Source organism: Arachis ipaensis, chromosome B8 (genome assembly GCF_059453495.1).
Source record: "Arachis ipaensis isolate K30076 ecotype BB chromosome B8, ASM5945349v1, whole genome shotgun sequence".
NCBI classification, from domain to species: Eukaryota; Viridiplantae; Streptophyta; class Magnoliopsida; order Fabales; family Fabaceae; genus Arachis; species Arachis ipaensis.
In genome coordinates, this window is record NC_142443.1 from 85,518,848 (window position 1) to 85,539,885 (window position 21,038).

Here is a 21,038-nt window from a genome sequence, read left to right on the forward strand (position 1 = left end):
CTCTTGGAGTTTTCTCTGTATCACTTGGGAAACTATCAGTGGGCCTTGGAAATTGTTGTGAAAGATGTCCTACTTGAAGTTCGAGATTCTTAAGAACCTCCCCTCGAATTTTCATAATACTTCTCTCCTCTTCCCAGAATTTTTTCATTTCTTCACACTCTTTGTTAATGTTTGCAAGCATAGCTTCCATCTTGGCCATTCTGTCCTCCTCATGTGGTGATGGTTGGGTGGAATTGGGGTGTTGAGAGTGGTTGTTATAGTTGTGATATGGTGGTTGTGAGTAGGTATTTTGTGTGATATGGTATGGTTTTTGATTGGAGTTTTGGTGAGTGGAGTTGTTGTATTGGGTTGGATTGTGTGATCTGTGATCTTAGCCTTGGTTCTGTTGGTTCCCCCACCTAAAGTTTGGGTGGTTCCTCCAACTGGAATTATAGGTTTTAGAGTATGGATCATTAGCTTGCCTGGATGAGTTTCCAGGGTAATTAGCTTCCTCCCAGTTAGCTCCTTCTTCTGTCTCTACTTCTTCTTGAGGTGATGATTGAGTGTGGATAGCTGCAACCTAATTCTTCTCCATTTACTTGGTCAATTCAGCGAGTTGCTTAGTGATCATCTTGTTCTGAGCCAGGATTGCATCCATTTGATTCAATTCCAAGACTCCCCTGTTGTTGCTTCTATCTGAGGCATAAAAATACTCATTGTCAGCAACTGTCTCTATAACATTAATAGCCTCTTCAATGGTCTTTTTCTTGTTTAGGGAACCTCCAGATGAGTGATCTACAGCCTTCCTTTATTCACAATTCAGCCCTTCGTAGAAGATGTAAATTTGCACCCACTCATTAAACATGTCATGGGGCATTTCTTTGTCAAGTCCTTGAATCTTTCCCAGGCTTCATATAGAGTTTCACCATCCTGCTGTTTAAATGTTTGCACTTTAATTCTTAGCCTATTTACTCTTTGTGGAGGGTAAAATCTTGTCAAGAATCTGCTCATTACATCTTCCCATGTGGTTAAGCTTTCCTTCGGGAATGACTCCATCCATTTTGATGCATTGTCTCTCAAAGAAAATGGAAATAGTAACAATCTATAGGTGTCAGGATGAACACTATTAGACTTAACCATGTCACATATCCTTTGGAATTTAGTGAGATGTTCATTAGGATCATCTTGTGCACTTCCTCCAAAAGAACAGTTGTTCTGGACAAGAGTTATGAGATGAGGATTTAATTCAAAATTGTTAGCATGGATGGTTGGCCTCTGAATGCTGCTACCACAATTTCCTGGATTTGGATTAATGTATGATCCCAAAACTCTTCTCTCTTGTCCAGCAGGGTTAGCTCCACCCCTTCTGGCATGATTATTCACCTTTTCTTCATGGTGGTTTTCCATATTGTCTTCCATGGTTATATCAAAGTATTCCTCCTCTTCTTCTGCTCCAACAACCCTCTTTCCTCTTGCTTCCCTTCTTAATCTCAGGAAGGTTATTTCCGATTCACTATCAAATGAGGTGGAAATTTCCTTTCTCCTACCTGTCATACAATGAACAAGTACAAGAAACAGCCAGTACAAAGTCTACTAAAACAGAGTATAGTTAGCTTAGTTAGAGCAATCGATCAAATAGTTAGTATGTTAGCTTGCTGGAAAGTAAAGAAATAAAAGAAATAAAAAAGAAATAACTAAAAATAGCAGCAATTGAAAAGGAACAGCTGAAATTAAAAATTTAATAAATCAAATGAAAATAAAAGTGCTCAATCTAGGTATCCATCAATTCAGTAATTGTCAATACAAAACCAATCCCCGGCAACGGTGTCATAAATTTGATACACAAAAGCTGCCTCTCAACAATTTTCCTACCGGTAAGTGTACCGGATTGTCATCAAGTAAAAACTCACAAAAGAGTGAGGTCGAATCCCACAGGGATTGGTTGGTTTATCAATATTAATTGAAGAATTATACTAGTTGAGCGGAATCGGAATTGAAATTCGAGATCGCAGAATGTAAAATTGGCGGGAAATTTAAATTGCAAGAAAGTAAATAACAGGAATTAAATTGCAGAAATTAAATGACAGAATCTTAAATTGCTGGAAACTAAATGGGATCGGGGAATTAAGCATGAAATTAAAGATGCAAAAAGTAAACAGAATGGGTAAGATCAGAGATGGAGGATTCATTGGGTTTTGGGAGATATTGAATTCTCCGGATCAAATCATTTTCACCTCTTCCTCAATCAATGCATTCATTGACATTGCTTGGCAATCTTAGATGATTAGATCCCAATGTCTTGGCTCACCAATCTCTCTAAGCATGAACAATTGCCCAATGTCATGATTTAATTGCTCATGGGAAGAGTTGAAGTTCGGTCACTAACTATACCACACAAATCATAGATCAAAGTATTGGTAGGATTACATGTCAATATATCCATCCAAACCCCAATCTAATCCAATGAGAGAAAGCAATTCTAGCATGAATGCTTCATTCCTCTCTCAAGTCTCCGAAGAATTCTAATTATGGATAGCTTCTCTCTCATGACAACTATCCAATTGAATTAAGACCGAAAGCTTTCTAACAAAAATCAAGAGAAAAGAAATAAGAGGAAGATGAAAACTACTTTTGATCCCTTGAATTATAATAGATCTCCCTAACCCAATGAAAGGGGTTTAGTTGTTCATAGCCCTCAAAAGGGAAATTGGAATTGTAAAATACATTCTAAGATTCAAGTGCAGTAAATAAAAACTAAACAAATGGAAAAATTGGTGTCAAAAGTCTCCCCGTCTAACTTAAATTCTAAGCTATTTATACACTTTCTTCTATTGATCTTCAAGCCTTCAATTGGGCTTTTGGCCTTCATGGAATTGGGTTAAAGATCGCTCCAATTGGTTGCTCTTGATGTTGAGAAGAGATCTGTGTAAAATTTGAGTCTAATACTTCATGTTTGAGTTAACGTTTGAGGGCCAACGTTGACTGAAACGCCACTTGAATTAGACCAGCAGAAACCAGGAAGCTTGCTGTCATTGGCGTTTGACTCAATATTGGAGGGCCAACGTTAGCTGATCCGCGCGTATGCGTATCGTGCGCTTCCGCGCAAAAGGCCAAAAATTCTCATCCACGCGTACGCGTACTGTGCGTGTGCGTGTGGAAGCAAAATTTTCATTTTCCAGATTTAAAACAAGGTAGGGGATGTTGGAGGCAGCGTTGGACCTCCAACGTTCCCTCCAATGTTGGCGTTTTGGGGCGTACGCGTACTGTGCGCTTAGGCGCCCATTGCTTTTTTTTCATCCGCGTATACGCGTCACTGACGCGTATGCGTCGATTCAAAATCTTCCAATTTCAATTCTAGGCTGGGCATCACGGACGTTGGAGGCAGCGTTTGATGCAACGTTGGACCTCCAACGTTAGGTTATGGCACGTACGCGTACCGTGCGCTTCCGCGCAGATGGGTCAAAATTACTCATTTACACGTACGCGTAATGCACGCATCTACGCGGATGTCAAAAATTGCTTTTTAACACGTACACGTCATGGACGCGCACGCGCCACTCAAAAATCTTTTAGCCCCAGAATTGATCATTTCCTCACAAAGTTGGGGTTAACGTTGGACCCCCAATGCCACCTCCAACGTGAACATCAGCCATGTTACAAAGAAGTGCTCTATTTCTCTTCCAATGTTTGAGGCGGCAACATTGGTGGTCAAACTTGGCCACCAATGTTGCTTCCTCTTCATCCTTTCCATGCTCCTTCTTCAACCTTCCTCCATGCTTTCCTTTACCTATCATCAACCAATAAATACATCAAAGCTTTGCTAAAATCATGAGAATTCTTATCATTCTTAGCATACAAGTAATCATCACATAAATCCTCATGAAATTGTATCAAATTACTTATGGTTGAATGAATATAGGCATACATGACTTTCTACCCAATTTTCTTACTTATAGCTTAAGAAAGTGCATAAAACCTATCAAAAACAAAGAAAAAGGCTAGTGAAACTAGCCTAAGATGCCCTGGCATCATCTAGGTGCAATCAAATAGTGGTAGATCCCAAGGACCAAGAGAAAACCTCATTCACCTGTCCATTTGGAGTCTTTGCCTACAGAAGGATGTCTTTTGGACTCTGCAATGCTCCAGCAACCTTCCAAAGGTGTATGCTCTCTATATTCACTTACATGGTAGAAAAATTTTTAGAGGTCTTTATGGATGACTTTTCTGTCTTTGGTAACAATTTTGACACTTGTTTGAAACATCTAACCCTTGTATTAAAAAGATGCCAAGAATCAAATTTAGTTTTGAATTGGGAAAAATGCCATTTCTTGGTACCAGAGGGTATTGTTCTTGGGCATAAGGTTTCAAGCAAGGGTATAGAAGTTGACAAAGCTAAAATAGACATCATTGAAAAGTTTCCCATGCCTGTCAATGTAAAAGCAGTAAGAAGTTTTCTTGGGCATGTTGGGTTCTATAGAAGGTTCATCAAGGATTTTTCAAACATAGCCAAACCAATGAGCAATTTGCTAGTGGTTGACAATCCTTTCATCTTTGATGACTAATCTCTGAAAACACTTAACACACATATCAAGGCATCTAATGGTAGTAAGAGAGGATTAATAATAAGCAAATATAAGATCAAAGAAGCATGTTTTCAATCATAGCACAAAACTATGAAGGAAAATGTAAAACATGCAAATAGTATGAATAAGTGGGTAAAGAGTTGATAAAAACCACTCAATTGAGTACAAGATAAACCATAAAATAGTGGTTTATCAATGACACTTGCAAGCATGTCTTTAAAACTTTAAAAAGAAAACTCACTACAACACCAATCATCACACCCCCAGATTGGGAATTACCTTTTGAACTCATGTGTGATGCAAGTGACTTTGCAATTGGTGCTGTATTGGGGCAAAAAAAAGACAAGCTACATCATGTTATATACTATGCAAGTAAGGTGTTGAATGAGGGACAGAAAAATTATACCACCACTGAGAAAAAGCTCTTGGCAATTGTATATGCATTTGATAAATTTAGATAATACTTGATTAGTTCAAAGGTTATAGTATATACTGATCATGCTGCTCTCAAGTATCTCATGTCTAACCAGGATTCAAAATCAAGGCTTATTAGGTGGGTGCTTCTGCTACAAGAATTTGACAATGAAGTAAGATATATGAAAGGAAACGAGAACCAAGTGGCAGACCATTTGTCAAGACTACCACAAGAAGCCAACCAAGATACACCACAACCAGTGAATGAAAAGTTTCCAGATGAATATCTTCTCCAAATCCAGTAGGCACCCTGGTTTGCTGACATTGCAAACTACAAGGTGGGATGGAAGATTCCTCAAGAGTTTACCAAGCAACAAGTGAAGAAGATGTGCAATGAAGCCAAGAAATCTTGTAGGACAAGCCATTCTTATTCAAGAGGTGTCCAGATGGGATGATTAGAAGGTGCATTATTGAAAATGAGATGAGAGACATATTGTGGCACTGTCATAGTTCAGCCTATGGGGGACATTTTGGGCCAGAAAGAACAGCAGCTAAAGTGCTTCAGAGTGGATTTTATTGGCCAACTATATTCAAAGATGCCAGAGAGTTTGTGCACCAATGCAATGAATGTCAAAGAGCTAGAGGGTTGACAAAGAGAAATGAAATGCCTCAAAACTTCATTTTGGAAGTGGAACTGTTTGATCTCTGGGGTATAGATTTCATGGGCCCCTTTCCTCCATCCTATTCCTTTAAATACATTCTGGTAGCAGTAGAATATGTCTCAAAATGGGTGAAAGCCATAGCAAAAACTACCTATGATGCACCAATTGTTCTTTAATTTCTTAAGAGACACATTTTCACTAGATATGAGGTAACTAAAGGCATTATTAGTGATGGTAGCAGCCACTTTTGCAACAGACAGATGGAAAAGCTGCTCCACAAATATGGAATAATTCAAAACTGGCTACACCATATCACCCTTAAACTAATGGGCAAGCTGAATTGGCAAATAGGGAGCTAAAGAGAATCTTGGAGAAGACAGTTGGGATCACAAGGAAAGACTGGGCCAGAAAGTTGGATCATGCTCTATGGGCATATAGAACCGCATTCAAAACCCCAATTGGAAAGTCACCCTTTCAGCTAATCTATGCTAAATAATGTCACCTTCCTGTGGAGCTAGAACATAAAGCTTACTGGGCCACTAAGCTCCTCAATCTTGACCCTCAAGTAGCAGGAGAGAAAAGGCTATTGCAACCCAATGAGCTAGAGAAATTCAGATTAGAAGCTTATGAGAATACAAAGATATACAAGGAGAGAGCTAAGAAGTGGCATGACAAGAAAATCTTGAAAAGAGAGTTCAAACCAGGACAACAAGTGCTCCTATACAGTTCCAGGCTCAAGGGTTTTCCTGGCAAACTCAAGTCTAAATGGATTGACCCTTATCTGATAACTAAGGTTTTCCCACATGGAAGCCTTGAACTTCTGAATGAAGCCACAAAGAAAATAATCACAGCAAATGGCCAAAGAGCTAAGCATTATCTGGGAGGATCTTGGAGCAAAGAAGAGAGTGTTCAGGAGTTGGGATGAACAAAGAAGGAAGCCGTCAAGCTAATGACGATAAACAAGCGCTTGTTTGGAGGCAACCCAACCAAAGGAAGTTTTCTTTTCCTAACTATTTCAATAAAAGGAAGTTTGGTGTTGCATACCAAAATAATTTAAGGGTGAATTAAGGATGCTAAGTTTGGTGTCCCACCAAAAATTTCATTTAAAAATACATTTTAACCCTCTGCATAAATGGTTATTAGTTCCAAACAATCAGGAAAACTACTCAACCATTGTCTGTTTTCTAGTTTTTAGTTTTGTTCCCTTTAGCAAAGGCACAAGGTTTCATGTATATGGCTGATTTGTTGCATAAGAGGTACTGGAAAGGGACTAAGTTTGGTGTTCACACATCAGAGTATGTTCAAAAGCCTACAAACATTCATGCATGTTAACCATTTTTCAAGTGCTTGGGGGACAAGCAACTTCCACTACCAGTGCAGGAAACTATTCAACTTTTTAGAAGGATTGTACATCATCAGCAAGAAAAGCACAAAAGATAAGAAGGAAGATGAAAGACTAAGCAAGAATATACCAAAAGGTTGTATTATTACTCAACTGTTTATATCTTGCTGTGTTTTGATTGGAAGTTTAATTGTATCCCTCTCTGATAGGTTGCCCTTATCTGCATTCTGTTGGTCTACTGTCCTATCATTATTCAATTAAGTGATCTAGCCATAAATGTCTGCATCACTCGATCTACTTGAATACATGTCTTGTTCCCCTCTGCATAAATAAGTGAAGAATATTGAAACAGAAAGTGATTGGTCAACTTGGTAAGAATAATAATAAAGTTCTGTGGTGGTAATTGCTTGATTAGTTGGTAAGCTCAATAATAAAAGTTGCAGGATAGAATGTCTCTAGTAGTGTGAACTTAAGTGCTGTTATGAACCATCAATTAATAATTATCCTTGGAAAAAGAAGAAGTAAGAAGGAAAGAAAGAAAAGCCAAGAATTAGCAGCAAAAAAATGAAAGCAACAAATAATAAGGCTAGACACCAATAGCTTGGACCTTAGGACATATGCCTATAGTGCTTTTTGTACTAGGATCTGCTTGGACAATCAGCTTCTAAGGAGTATTTTAAAACTTGATAACTTGGGTTAACTAATCTGGGATTATCAACCGAAAGTCCATTATCAAGAGCAACCTAGTTACAAGGCATTTAGTAACCCAAAGAGGTGCTGGGCATCAATGTTCATAGGAAGAAGTATGAGCCAAGTGTCTGTAGTGAAAAGGTGTTGAGAAAAATTGAGCCAAAAAGCTGCCTGCAACACTTGACACTGAGCTACAATGGAGAAATAAGTTTCTGAAACAGGAGAAAGAGAGAAAAAGTTGACAAGGATCAATCAAGAACAAGGCATTATAGTAGCAACTCTAGTTAATACTCAAAGAGACATTTCATATTTGAAAGTTGATAATAATTGAGCTGCATTCTGTCCGCATAAAACCCCATGAACCAAATTCAATTACCTGCTAAATAAGGACATATATGCTTTTCTGTTTTCTTTCATTTCTTCTCATGTTTTAGTGCTTGCTTGGGGACAAGCAAGATTTAAGTTTGGTATTGCGATGACAAGTCATCTTATGCTAGTTTCACAAGCATTTTTCATTTGTTTCATTAGGTTTTATGCACTTTCTTGCACAATAAGTAAGTGGTTGGAGTGGAATTCCATGATTATTTTGATTCAATCAAACATCATTTATTTTATACAAAACCATGGGATTTATGCAAGAATTAAGTGATTATTATGAATAATGCAAATTCTTATGATTTTGGTGAGACTTTGATTGCCTTTTTGATTGAATTCAGGTAAGAAAATGAAGAGAAAGAGAGGTACTACAGAATAATGTTGCGTTCAAAGAAAGAATGCCATGCTCAGTAGCGACGCACACACGTACAGGACGCCTACGCGCAGGGACAATTTTCGAAAATCCATGCGTATGCGTGCATGACACGTACGCGTGCAAGTGGTTGGCGCTCGTTTTCAAAGAGAGCACTACGTTCATTAAGCCAGCATTTTCGGGCACATTCAAATTCGGAATTGAAATTTTGCAGCCGACGCGCACGCGTACACGACGTAGTTGATGGAGAACCTGGAGGGAAGCACGTGAACGCATGGGTGGGGCAGAGGCATGGAATTGATATTTTTCTACCCATGCGTACGCGCAGAGGACGCGCACGCGTGGGCAGCGTTTATTAAGCAAACGTAGCGCTTATTAAGAGAACACTATAGAAGATGCATACGCGTGAATAGGGATGCATAAGCATGGCTGAGGCTGAAGTTAGCATCAACGCGCACGCGTATGTGACGCATACGCATCGATGGACAAGAACACACAAGGACGCCTGTGTGTGAAGCACGCGTACGCGCGATGAGTAATCAGCAAAGCAACAACGCGCACGCATCAGAGACGCGTACACATGGGTGAATAAACGCTGCACTCACTTGGAGAACGCAACGTTTCCCTGGAAGCTGCAATCAAGACCCACTGCAACATCGGCCGAAAAGCCCACTTCAAGTATCTGAGGAGTAAAATAGAAAGTGTATAAATAGGAGAAAATTTGATTTCCTAGGGAACTTTTTTTTACTTTTATTTTTTTACTTTTGAGTCTTGATCTTCTTTTTAGCTCTTTTTTTAGGAATTGGGTAGAGTTTGAGATCTAAATTTTTAGTTTACTTCCTGTTTCCCCTCTGTTCTTTATTTTCTGCATTTTTCTCTTCTGTTCTTGGGTATTGGAGCTACCTTTTATTTTTCTTCTGTTGTTTTTAGAATTTAAGAATTGGAGATCGGATCTAAATTCCCTTTTCTGTTTTTCTTATTCTGAAATTGTTCTTTCTGTTCTTTTCTTCTTTGGCACTTTCATTTTCCTGCTAAAGAATTGAGAATCTAATCTAGATTTTCTTCTCTCTTCATTTTTCTTCTGCAAGTTCCTTTTCTATTTTGAAATTTTAAATTGGATCTAAGTCTTAATCCTAGTTTTCATCTTCTACATTTTCTTCTCTGATCTATTGCAGTTTACATTTTCCAGTTTTGTTTTGATTCCCAGCACCCAAATCCTTTTATTATTCATGCAAATTTATGTTTCTAGTAATTTAGATTCTGCAATTTATATTGCTTGCACTTTAAGTTTCAGTTATTTAACTTTCTTGTAATTTAAGTTTCAGCTCTTTTAAATTCTTGCACTTTAAGTTTCTGCAATTTACTTCTTCTGCAGTTTAAGATTCTGCCAATTTTCATTTTGCACTCTAGTTCACTTGCAATTTATTTTTTGTTAATCAAACTTCACCTAATTCATCAAATATTCGCTTAACTAAATTCATCACCATACTAAAGTTGCTCAATCCATCAATCCCTGTGGGATCGACCTCACTCTTGTGAGTTATTACTACTTGATGCGACCCGGTACACTTGTCGGTGAGTTTGTGTGGAATCAATTTTCCCTCATCAGCAAACACTGAGAATTCTAAACAAATTCATGAGAATAATGAAAGAATTGAATGATATAATGCATGATGCAATATCTCATGATTAAGATCAAGGCTTTGATGCACTTTGTTTGTTTGGTTTCAGGTAACAAGAAGCAGTAAAGAGCCACGTTAGTGCCACTAACGTGGCCATTAACATGGAGAAGGGGAGGACTTCCAACGTTAGTGGCATAGTTAATGCCACTAACATCTTCAAACACTACAAGAAAAATACCCATTCAGCCACACTTTTTTTAAGCTACATTTGAAAAGCGTAGCCTATTCATAGAATAGGCTACGCTTTTCTCCGTGTTGCCTTTTTATAAGAGAAAAGGATACACAAATGCGGCATCATTTAAAAAGCGTAGCCTTAGGTATTATAGAAATCACTTATAAAGCGTAGCCGTAGGTTGATATCTATAGGTTCACTTTTCGTATCAAAGGAGACGCTTTTAAAGGGTAGCCTATTTGTTAAGTTTTGGGTGCGTTTTAAAAGTAATGCCTAATGTATTTAGAGGCAAAACCTTGACAATTGATAACCCTCTTTTTCCCGAAAGAAAACTTACACTTAGTGAATTTTTTTTAATTCCCTCCAAAGGTCATCACTTACCTCGTGAAGAAACCCTCTCACCACTCACCATCGCCACTGACCACTCACCATCACGCCAAAACCCTCTCACCATCACGAAGAAACCCACTTATCACCACCCACCACTGACTGTCACTCCTGTTTGCCCTCATCTATGCGCTTCTCACCTTTGCCAACCTTGTCGCACACAACCCTCACCTTCGCCATTCTCACCGTCGTTGATGACCGTCGCTGTTGTTGCGCTGACCATCGCTCTTCTTCTCGGTTCTACCCTAATCGTCTTCTCCGTGCCCTAATCGCTGATGACGGTCGCTGTTCTGACCATCGCTGTTGCTGCACCACCGTCACCATCATCATCTCCGTGCTTCTCATCATCGTCTTCACTGTGCTCACATCGTTGAATATGTATGTATTGATTTCTATTTGGTTCTAAAATTTCAGAGGTTTAGGGTTCCGATTTTAGGGGTTTTAATTTGGGAGTTTTAATCTGTGAAACTATAGGATTGTGATTTAACTGGAGGTCAATTTTTTCTTCTTCAAGCTCTTAATGATTTACAATAGTAGTTATTATTTGTTTATTTATTTATTGTTTGATGATGATTGTACCTTGCAGATTGAAGCAGTAATAACCAAGGATGAGCTTCAGCACCTCGCTTTGCTGTTCAAATCTGAATTTGATTCAATTGGTCAAATCACTGCTGGAGTTTTGCGGCTGCTTAAGCTGGAAGTTTCTGTTGGTCAGGATGTAATAGATCAACTTGGTAACCTAGGTATGCTTTTCAATTTCTAATGTTTCTGAATTAATTTTCATCGGACATATCTTGTTCTTTTAATTTCTATTTATTGTTGTTATGTTATAGTCTTCATTAAACTCAATATATAGGTAATGGATAGTGATTTGAAGCAAGGTTTAATGAATCCAAGGGATTGGTTCATTGATGACAACTAGTGATCATGTCATGTATGATACTTAGAATTTTAGAGACAGAGAAAGAACAGAATATTTCCTGGCCTCACTTTTAGGAGTACAAGAAAATACAAGAATTATCTGTCTTGGAGGAAAATACAAGAATTTCCTGGCCTCACTTTTAAGAGTACAAGAAAAATACAAGAATTTCCTGGCCTCACTTTTAGGAGTACAAGAAAAATACAAGAATTTCCTATTTTTGTTAATGCTATACTAGCTGTGTGGGGTTCAGTAATGAAATCTTGAGACAAGTTCTAGCTGTGTGATCCCCCAAGAAGTCAGTGCTCACTGCCTCACCCCCAAGAAAGATGTTTAACATAATCATTATATTCTTGTTTTTGAATTGAAGCTTAGTCTAATTATTGCTGAATAATGAAAAATAATGCTATACAGTTACCGAGAACCTTGTGTTTATTTATTTATTTTTTGCTTGACCGACTTGAGCATTGATTGATTAATTTAAATTATTTAATTATGTCTTTTCTTGTGTTTTAAATTAAATCTGAATAATTATTGTTTTGTTCAGGCTATCTTCAACGGGTAGTGTGAAGTCATTGCTTTGTGAAATAGCCTACATGAACAACTCTGCAACATTAGTTTAATTTGCAACCTCTCCTTCTCCGGAGAAATTGAGCACATTGAGATCTTCAGGTACACACTTTTCTCATTTTTTGTACAGAAAATTCTTAAATTTTAGCTTTTTTTCTTTCTTAGAATTTGAAGAAAAAAGAAGGTTTCTTGAATCCAGTTTTCGTTAGCTCGAATTTTTAAGACCTCTGATTAGGATGTCTGTGGGGGGGGGGAGAAAAAGTACAAAAAGTAGACAAGAAATCACGTGGTGTATTGAGAGTAAAGCAAAGCTGAATAAGGTAGGGTGTAACTTTAACCATCATTCTATTTTATTTTACTTATTAATTTATTTTGGCCTTACTCAATGCCAGCTAGGAAGTTAAGTGGATGTTTGGTACACTTAAGATGTTCTATTTTAGGATTTGAACTAGTATTCTATGCTGAAACTAGGAGTTGATATCGACACAGCAGAGTTGTGGTGATTTCTTTGGCTTCTCTGATTTCTTTCGTGCTTCATTTTGTTGCCTTCCATTTTATTCTTGATTTGGCCAGGGACAATGGATTTCCTTGGGTTTGCTGTAGGTTTATTTTAGAGTAAAGTTCTTTTATATAATATATATCAAGTTGCTTATACTCCATTAACAATGGATAATGGCTTATATCAAGTTGCTTATATTCCATTATTAACAATGGATAATGGCTTATCCTCTGCTAGCTATTAGGCTAAACTGAATGGCTTAAAATTATTAAAGGATCATATTTAGTTCTCTAATAGTTTTACTTCAATACACTGCTCTAGGATGTATAATATTGATGATTATATGATGATTTCAGAGATTTGTTGTTGTTAATTGAATTTATCATACAATGCTGTTTAGCTATTTGATTAGATGCTTAAGGATTATCGGACTTCTTTTCATTCTAGTATGCCTCGTGAATCCCAAGCTTGTGAAAATTTCACATATGGTACATATGATGAGTACTGCTGACATAAAAAAAATATACTTAGTTTATGAATGATAGAAATAGTATATAGACATTGCGTTGAGTGATGTTTGAAGTTGTTCTTCTCTTGCATTCATGAACTGTTTAAAGCAATCCATTCATGCTTATCATTGTGAATGTTTTAAACTTATAATCAGGTACCATGGCTCCATTATCGTCAATTCCTTGTTTTCCTTCTCTAGTTAAAGTGCTTCAAATGTAGCTCTTGAACTAGATGTATACTTTTAGTGTTAGTCTTTTGAGTGCTTCTTTCATTTTTTAAAAATAAAATATCCTATACATCAGGAGTGGTATAGACCCATGCATTTATTAAAGCAGAAAAGATAATACTACCCGAAGATAAAAGCAAAAGGAAAAGAATTCACGAAGGAAAAAAATCAGGTAACATCCTCCATTTGACACACTGTTATATATTTTAATAACTCTACTTTATTTTCCTTTTCTGATATGAAAAAAAGGTTGCTAAGGATAGGGCTAGCTGTGTGCAGTTGTGTCATTAAATGAAAAAAGTTTGTTAACTATCACAGGAAATTTAGATGCAGAATTCAATGATAAATTAATCACAGTAGAACATAGTAGCTGTGCACTAAAATATTGGAGATTTTTTTGGTCTGGACTAATATATAGATTTCTGACCTGTTTTTATCACTACTATTACCAAATGATAAACTATCAAAATGATTGAATCTTCTCAAATGCAAATTATAGTTTACAGAATAATAAAGAGTAGTAACATTAAAAGTCTAACTTGTCTAAATTTTGATTAAGTACAAATCTTCATTCTTATTTCTTCTTCTTATTGTTCCGGCTGTTGTTGTTGTTAACGGTTAAGTGATGTATTATCCAATCTGTGAGCAGGTAAATTTTGATGTGCAAGTGGATCAATCATATCATCAAGAAAAACAGAGCTATATAGACAAAAGGCTTTCACTAAAAAACAAAAAAGGAACAGGGGGTCCAACTCCAGCATCAGCACTAAAGCTAGATAAGCTTCTCCATAATTAGGTGCTAGTCCTAATCATGTTCTATATGTTGCTGCTGCATGTAGTAGTAGTAGTAGTTGGAGGATTAATAATTCAAGATTGGCTTGTGTAGGAGAGTTCAACTTTTCAAATGTGAAGAGAATAGAGAAACTTTGTGGCAACAGTTCTTATTTTGGCATTGTGGTGGGAGGTAGGGGATTTTTGTCTAGCTGCTAGGGTGATAATTTTTTAAATTATAGCTCTTTATCTTATGGTTTATAGCTTTGCTTTTTTTATCTTTGAATTCTAATTTTGGATTTGTGAAACACTACTATGCATTGGTGGAACTTGTACACGGTACAGAAAGGATTAATGATATCAGTCATTGATAGTTTCGAGTCTGGTTTTTTAATTTTTATAATCGCGAATGTTATTATAAATATTTTTCTAATTACTTTTCTATATAATTATGCAGGATAATATTGAGGATGATGATAATGAAGATTAAGTTGATTATTATTGTAATTTATTGGCTAAGATAGAGTAGTGTTGGGAATGGATACATGTATAGTTGACTAATGACTTTTTTTAGAAGATACTTATGTAGGATATAATATTTTAGTTTTTTATAGAGTATTAGTAGTAAATTTTAAGTAATATCATAGTTATTTTGATATGGCTATGTTTATTTTAATATGAGATGTATGAATATTTAAAATTTACATTATTCTAGTACTTTTGGATCATTATTATAAATATATTTTGGTTACAGATAATTTTTATTATTTAAAAAAATTATTTAGTATAATTATGTATTTATTTTTATTTTATAATATTTAACTCATATAATTAAAAATGCAGAATTATTATATATATATATATATATATATATATATATATATATATATATATATATATATATATATATATATATAAAATAAAAAAAATAATAAGGGACCTAAGGGTACACTTATATACAGTAGCTATAGTATACAAAAAAAATGAGGGACCTAAGGCTACACTTATAAAAAGTAGCCATGGAATATAATGTGGCTACGCTTGACAGGTGATGCAATAGTGTTGAAAAGCGTAGCCTATTCTAGTAAAAATGGAAGTTGAAAAGTGTAGACTTTGGTCCTGCACAGCATCACTTGAAAAGCGTAGCCTATTCCCAAACGCCAAAAGCGTAGCCCTTGGTGTAGAAAAGTGTAGCCTTTGAGAATAGGCAACGGCCGAATAGGAATCACCCTAAAAAGCGTAGCCGTAGCCTAAGGCATCATTTTTTTCACTTTTGGCTACACTTTTCAAGTGTACCTGATGGGTGTTTTTTTTGTAGTGAAAGGATACATAAGCCCACGTTAGCGGGCCAGTTAATCCCACTAACGTGGGCACTAACGTGGAAGAAGGGGATTGGCAACTGGGGTTGGATCCAGGATTGAAACACTCTGTATTTTTATTTTCTCTGTAATTCAGTTTACCTTTCAATGCACTTTCCATTTCAATTTCCATTCCCAGAGCTATGAACAAATAAACCCCTTTTCATTGGGTTAGGGAGCTCTGTTGTAATTCAATGGATCAATTGTAGTTTTCATTCTTCTTCTTCTTTCTTTTCTCTTGATTTACTAGAAAGCTTTCTATCTTTATCCAATTGAGCAATTGTCTCAGAAGATAAACTATTCATACTTGGATTTCCTTTGAACCTTGGAAGAGAAATGAGGAAATCATGCTAGAAAAGCTTTCTCACATCGGATTAGTTTGGGGGTTGGATGGATATAGTGACATGTAATCCTACCAATACATTGATCTATGAAAGTGTGTGGTATAATCAGTGACGAAACTGCATCTCTTCCCATGAGCAATTAGATCAAGGAATTGGGCAATTGTTCAAGCTTAGAGAGATTAGATTGCCAAAGAATTGGGATCCAATCACTTAAGATTGCCAAGGAGATCAATGAATGCATTGATTGAGAAAGAGATAAGAATAAACTTGATCCAGAGAATGCAACATCTCCTAAGCCCAGTGAATTCCCCCAATTATGATCTTACCCATTCTCTTTAATTCTACTATTTACATTTATGCTCATCATCCCCATTCTCATTTAAATTCCTGAAAATTTACTTTCATGCAATTTATATTTTGCAATTTACTTTCCGTCATTTACATTCCTTGTCATTTACTTTCCCACCATTTTACTTTCTGCAATTCTCAATCCAACTTTGCTTAGTTCAACTAAAACACTCTTCTAATTAAAGTTGCTTAACCAATCAATCCCTGTAGGATTTGACCTCACTCTATTGTGAGTTTTTACTTTACGTTAATTCGGTATACTTGCCGAGGGAAATTTGTTGAGAGACAGATTTCCGTGCATCAAATTTATGGTGCCGTTGCCAGGGATTGATTTTGCATTGACAATGATTAAATTGGAGGATAACTAGATTGAACATTTTCCTTTTCTTTTTTGATTTGTTCATTTTAGCTTAGTTACTTTTAGTTTCAGCACTTTTATCTACTTTTCCTTTACTTATTTACATTTCAGCACATTAACCCACTAACTATTTGATCAATTACACCAATCATCCCAACCGCAATTCTTAACAAGAGTGATTCCATCACTTTTCTTTTTCTAGTGTATTTCGTTGATTGTTTGATAGGTACAAGAAGAGAAGCTTCAACCTCTTTTGAATCTGAACCAGAGAGGATATTCCTTAGATTAAAGAGGGAAGCAAGAGGAAAAAAGGTTATTGGTGCAGAGGAAGAAGACGAGGAGCTGGATATGAATATGAAGGATGATATGGAAAACCATCATGAGGAAGAAGTGCATAATCATGTTAGAGAGGGTGCAGCCCATCATGTTGGGCAAGAGAGGAGAGTTTTAGGCTCTTACATCAACCCAAACACAGGAAACTGTGGAAGTAGCATCCTTAAACCAACCATTCATGCTAATAACTTTGAGTTAAAACCTCAACTCATCATCCTTGTTCAAAACAACTGCTCATTTGGAAGAAGTACCCAGGAAGACCCCAACCAACATTTAACCACATTTGTGAGAATATGTGATACAGTGAAGTCCAATGGTATCCATCCTGACACATATAAACTGCTTTTATTTTACTTTTCTCGCAGGGATAAGGCAGCAAAGTGGCAAGAATCCTTCCCTAAGGATAGCTTGACAACATGGGAAGAGGTGGTGAACAAATTTCTAGCAAGATTCTACCCTCCCCAAAGGGTTAATAGGTTGAGGGCTGAGGTACAAACATTCAGACAACAAGATGGTGAAACTCTCTATGAAGCATGGGAGAGATACAAGGAGTTGACAAGAAAATGCCCCTCGGATATGTTCAATGAATGGGTACAGTTGCATATTTTCTATGAAGGCTTGTCAAAAAGAATCAAAGAAGGCTTTAGATCACTCTTCAGGAGGCTCTCTTAATAAGAAGAAGACAATTGATGAGGCCATTGACATCATAGAAACTGTAGCCAACAATGAGTACTTCTATGCTCTGATAGAAACTCAAACAGAGGGGTGATGGAGCTGAATCAAATGGATGCATTGCTAGCTCAAAACAAGTTGATCACCAAGCAATTGGCTGACCTCACCAAGTAGATGGAAAGGAACTAAGTTGAAGCAGTCCACACTCACCCACGAGCTCAAAAAGGAGTAAATGCAGAGGATGAAGGTGATTAGGAGCAAGCCAATTATGTTGGAAACTCATCAAGACAACCCTATGATCCACACTCCAAAACCTACGATCCTAGTTAGAAGAACCACCCAAACTTTGGGTGGGGAAACCAGCAAAACCAAACTCAAGATTATAGGCCCCAAAGCTCCAACCATTACCATAATTCTACCTACCAACAAACTAACCAAAGACCATACCAAACACCACACAACAACTCTTTCCAGCCTCCATATCAAGCCCAAAATAGCCATTCTCAACCTCCCAATTCCAACTTACCACCACCATCTGAGGATAGATTATCCCGGATTGAAACCTTGCTTGGAGAACTTTATAAGGATTTTCAAGATAACAAGGCATTCAAGGATGAAGTAAGGTCTAATATGAAGAAGTAGGGAGACACCGTCAAGAAGCTTGAATCTCAAGTAGGGTAACTCTCTCAGCAAATTTCTAAGTCGACTGAAAGTTTTCCAAGTGATACTGAGAAAAACCCAAGAGGAGAGACCAAGAATGTGAGATGGGAAGAGTGCAAGACAATCACTCTAAGAGTTGAAGAGATTTAGGAGGAAGAACTTAGAAAGCCATCAAATCATACTCAAGAAGTTCCACAGGAGACACTGGAAGAGAAAGGACAAGGAGTCAACCATGCACAAAGGGAGGAGCCCATGCAAAAGGAAATCCTTAGGCCATATATACCAAAGGCACTATTACTTTAGAGACTCAGGAGTGGTGAAAAAGAGAGAATATATTCTAGATTTCTAGATACATTCAAGTCTCTTCACATCAACATCCTGATACACGAAAAAATAATTTCCACACAATAACTAACCAGCAAGTGCACCGAGTCGTATCAAGTAATAAAACTCACTAAAGAGTGAGGTCGATCCCACAAGGATTAACGGATTAAGAAATCAATAGTTAATTAATTAGCCTAGTTAGATGATTCAGTTTGGAGTGATAAGCAGCAAAAAAGTAAATTGCATCAAAGTAAATAAAAGCAGTGAAGTGCAGAAAAGTAAATTGACATAAATGTAAAGTGCAAGAAGTAAATGACAGAAAGTAAAAGAAGAAAAATAAAATGAAGATTAGGATCAAGAGATATTGCAATTCTCTGCATCAGGTTCATCCTAATCTCTTCCTCAATTAATGCATTCATTTATCTTCTTGGCAATCTTAAGTGATTGGATCCCAATGTCTTGGCTCACCAATCTCTCTAAGCTTGAACAATTTCCCAATGTCTTGGTTTAATTGTTCATGGGAAGAGATGAAGCTTGGTTATTGATTATACCACACATTCAAAAATAGGATTTCAAAAGCGCAAAATGTACTAACAAAGATTGTAACTTAAAGCTCAAGATACAGATAAGGTGTATCAAAATATACTAGTGTAATATCATAAGAATCTAGCCACGGCTCGCAGAGTTTAAGCCGGCTAGCCATATACAGACCAAAAAGAACCAGACAATAAAAACAACTTATACAATTTTGTTCTTTCAAATACAAGCCTCTAGGCAAACAAAATACAAAAGTGAGAGACATATACAAAATAAACTACAAAGACTCAAAAAGAAGTCCGGATCCTCCGCTCCTGTCACCAACCAGACACTCACCGAGGTGGGTTGCGACCTGCATCTGAAAAATACAACAGAAATATAGTATGAGAACCGGAGGTTATCAGTATGGTAACAGTGCCCAGTGATATAGGATATAAGACCCCGGGACGCTAGAGGCAATCCTAAGCTCCATATCCATCGCAAGAGTTCAAGCTTAAAGCATTTTAAAACAATTAAGCATAATTATATCAACCTTAACATAATTAAACTGGGTAATCTATCTTAGGGGATTTCTACTCTAACCAAACACCGTTGTCCCACAGCCTTCACCAACCGAGCCTCCATGCGATCCCATCTCCACCGTCTTCCGAACTTCCTCAATCCCAGTACAAAACATAGGTAATATACAATGCAAGTAAAACACAAGTATTGACGTATAAGGCAATTAATTCAAATAGCGATTAGGCATGTTATACAAATAGGCAAGCCATCACAAGTAATCAAAGCATAAAAACAGATAGAAAATGCATATGATGAATGTATGTCTGCCTGATTCACAAAAAAATTGATTCCTTCGTTAATAACTACCGGAAAGTGCACCGGGTCGTATCAAGTAATAAAACTCACTAAAGAGTGAGGTCGATCCCACGAGGATAAACGGATTAAGCAAACAATGGTTGAATGATTGTCCTAGTCAGACGATTCAGAATGGAGTGATGAGCAGCAGAAATTGTGAATTGACAGAAATTAAAGGGAAGAAACAGAATGCAGGAAAATAAATGTAAGAACTAAAAGTAAAATGAACATTGAGACAAAGAGATATTGAATTCTCCGGATCAAGTTCATTCTCATCTCTTCCTCGATTAATGCATTCATTGATCTCCTTGGCAATCTTAAGTGATTGGATTCCAATTCCTTTGCTCACCAATCTCTCTAAGCATGAACAATTGCCCAATTCCTTGATCTAAGAGCACATGGGAAGAGATGATGTATGGTCACTGATTATATACCACATGTATTTTCAAATCAAAGTGTTGGTAGGATTAAATGTCACAATATCCATCTAAACCCCAATCCGGTCCAACATGAGAAAGCAATTCTAGCATGATTTCCTCATTCCTCTTCCAAGGTTCCGAGGAGATCCAATTACGGGTAACTTATTTCCCAAGACAATTACCCAATTGGATGAAGACCGAATGCTTTCTAGTAAAATCAAGAGAAAAGAAAGAAGAAGAGAATGAAAACTAGTATTGATCTATTAAATAACAATAGAGCTCTCTAACCCGAATGCAAAGAGTTAGTGGTTCATTGCTCTACTCAACAGAAAAAAAGAAAATGCAGAAAAATAAAGAAGAAGTTTAAAACTGAAATTGAAACTGTAAAATTCATAAATGAAAATTACAAAGTAAAGCTAAACTACTAAAAAGCAGAAAAGAAAATAAATAGAAAATAAAAGAAAAGAAAAAGAAAAAGTGTAAGAAAGGTGTGTGTCGGGGGATGTGGATGTATGACCCTGGACTCCCCTCCAATCCAGAGTGATTTCTCCAATCCAGCTACTGCCTATATATAGCCTTACAAACTAAAATGAAAGAGCAAATTACAGTTGAATTAAAATTCCTAATCTAGATGCTTCTTGTGTCTTGGATTGAGTGATGTTTGATGGGCTCAGCT

General features: G+C 36.8%; 1 non-coding gene and 1 pseudogene across 1 annotated transcript; one reads left to right on the top strand and one right to left on the bottom strand.

Annotated features, from left to right (window-relative positions):
- The first annotated feature begins 842 nt into the window (after nt 1-842).
- LOC148548682 (small nucleolar RNA R71) lies at nt 843-945 on the top strand. Its single transcript, XR_015897527.1, has one exon. It is a non-coding gene; the product is annotated as a small nucleolar RNA R71 (small nucleolar RNA).
- Nucleotides 946-17,369: 16,424 nt separating this feature from the next.
- Nucleotides 17,370-17,471, bottom strand: LOC148548683 (small nucleolar RNA R71; annotated as a pseudogene).
- Between the last annotated feature and the right edge of the window lie 3,567 nt (nt 17,472-21,038).